The 2512-nt window shown below is 36.4% G+C and overlaps 1 pseudogene; it reads right to left on the bottom strand.

Annotated features, from left to right (window-relative positions):
- Window positions 1–1806, bottom strand: part of LOC114636052 — a 2494-nt pseudogene extending 688 nt beyond the window's left edge.
- Window positions 1807–2512: the final 706 nt, after the last annotated feature.

Here is a 2512-nt window from a genome sequence, read left to right as displayed (position 1 = left end):
AAGGTTTCTCTCCTGTATGAATTCTTTGATGAATACTAAGATAAGATCGTGAGGCAAAGTGTTTGTTACATTCACTACATTTGTAAGGTTTCTCTCCTGTATGAATTCTCTGATGAACACTAAGATTCGAAGGTCGGGCAAAGCATTTGTCACATTGAGTGCATTTGTAAGGTTTCTCTCCTGTATGAATTCTTTGATGAATACTAAGATAAGATTGTGAGGGAAAGCATTTGTTACATTCACTACATTTGTAAAGTTTCTCTCCAGAATGAATTCTCTGATGCATTCTCAGACTGTCTTTTTCAGTAAAACATTTGCCACAATCACTACATTTGTAAGGTTTTTCTCCTGTATGAATTCTCTGATGAACACTAAGATGCCATCGTTGGGCAAAGCATTTGTCACATTGAGTGCATTTGTAAGGTTTCTCTCCTGTATGAATTCTTTGATGAATAGTAAGATAAGATCATATGGCAAAGCGTTTGCCACATTCATTACATTTGTAAGGTTTCTCTCCTGAATGAATTCTCTGATGCCTTCTCAGACTGTTTTTTTTAGTAAAGCATTTGTCACATTCACTACATTTGTAAGGTTTCTCTCCTGAATGAAGACTCTGATGATTTTTCAGACTAACTGTGTAGGTAAAGCATTTGTCACATTCACTACATTTGTAAGGTTTCTCTCCTGAATGAATTATCTGATGCCTTCTCAGACTGTCTTTTTCAGTAAAGCATTTGTCACATTCACTACATTTGTAAGGTTTCTCTCCTGAATGAATTATCTGATGCCTTCTCAGATTGTTTTTTTTTTTAGTAAAGCATTTGTCACATTCACTACATTTGCAAGGTTTCTCTCCTGAATGTAGTAAATGTAGTAATGTAGTTTTGTAGTAAAGCATTTGTCACATTCACTAGATTTGTAAGGTTTCTTTCCTGTATGAATTCTCTGATGAATTCTCAGAATGCCTTGTACAGTAAAGCATTTTTCACACTCAGTACACTTATAAGGTTTCTCTCCATTATGATACCGCTGATGAATACTAAGTTGGCCTTTTGTGGCAAAGCGTTTGTCACAGTCAAAGCATTTGTAAGGTTTCTCTCCTGTATGAATTCTCTGATGGATGCTAAGATTGAATTTTTGTGTAAGACATTTTTCACATTCACAACATTTGTGAGGTTTCTTTCCTGAATAAACGCTCTGCTGACTTTGAAGATTGTCTCTCTGGGTAAAGCATTTGTCAGGTTCACTACATTTGTAAGGATTCACTTCACTATTATTTTGTTTCACCAATGGTTTATGTTTAGAGATAAAAATCTTATGAAATTTTGTATTTCTATTGTGTTCTTTTCTTTCTATGTGGATTCCTTGATTGAGACTAATGACTGAACACACATTTAAACTGTTTGCACATTCTTTATACTTACAAACTTCTTCAGTGTTCCCAGTTTTAGGTCTTCTTAGATTTGGGAATTGAAGAGAAGCATTTTTGTTGTGAGTTTTATGATATGTACTTTGGGTAGATTCATGAATCATATTGCTAAGTTTATTGCATTTAGAAGATTTTTCTTGGATATTCACAGGCTCCTGGACAATGTACAGTGTGTCTTGATCCAAGACCTGCTAATTCTTTTGACATATGTGATGATTTTCCACAAACAATAGATTGTTGTAATTCTCCAACATCACATCCATGTACAATGCCCTCTGAGCAAAATCGAGACATTCCCATTCCTCCAGTGAGAAGTCCACAGCCACATCCTTAAAGTTTAAGTGACACTGGGGAGTGTTTATCAGAGAAGCACTCATTCTTTTTGTTCTTCTTCTCCTAGTTGCTATAGAATAAAATCAGGTGAGCATGCAATATTTTCAAGCCCTGTTGTAGGCTGTTGAAAACAAGTCTCTTGTCAGGGTATATGGCTCGAGATGGATGCAAAGATAATAGCTGCTTTCTGGATCCTTTGTTAGAATCTCCTTGGCCTTTACCATCCAGGGCTGTCAGTGTTGTTTTACAATTATGCAGAATTGGCTGAGTATAAGGAGACCTGGCAGGTGACAGGATGAACTGCTGAATATCCTAGGAGGCTAGCACAGCAAATGCAGCTTAGGGAAGTTTTCAGGTTCCTCTAAAACCAGGCACTAGTCTCCCACCAGGACTTTCTGACCACGAGGATGGAGAGATACTGGAACGCTGGAATGCCCGAGAGGAGTATTAATACGAGGTTTAGAAAATATCTTTTCATATTTTGGTGAAGAATAGGGCTTCCTTGTGCACTTGTCTTAAGAGATTTCTGGAGGGTAATTTAAAGAGATGTATATTAATACCAATAATAAAGGGAGCCTCAAAGAGATGTAGATTAGATTTTGTTCTGTTATTCACTCTTATGGGAAACATTTCAAGAAGTAGAGTAAAATGGGAAACTGAAAGCCCAAAATGGAGGTGTTCAAATATAGTGTTCACAACAGGATATCAGGTAGTAGAACAGTGTTAAATCATGTACCCAAAGATACTTAA

This window comes from Grammomys surdaster, unplaced genomic scaffold (assembly GCF_004785775.1).
Source record: "Grammomys surdaster isolate TR1022 unplaced genomic scaffold, NIH_TR_1.0 121543, whole genome shotgun sequence".
Lineage (NCBI taxonomy): Eukaryota > Metazoa > Chordata > Mammalia > Rodentia > Muridae > Grammomys > Grammomys surdaster.
Note: the sequence above shows the minus strand (reverse complement) of the source record. Positions and strands in the feature narration are given on the sequence as shown.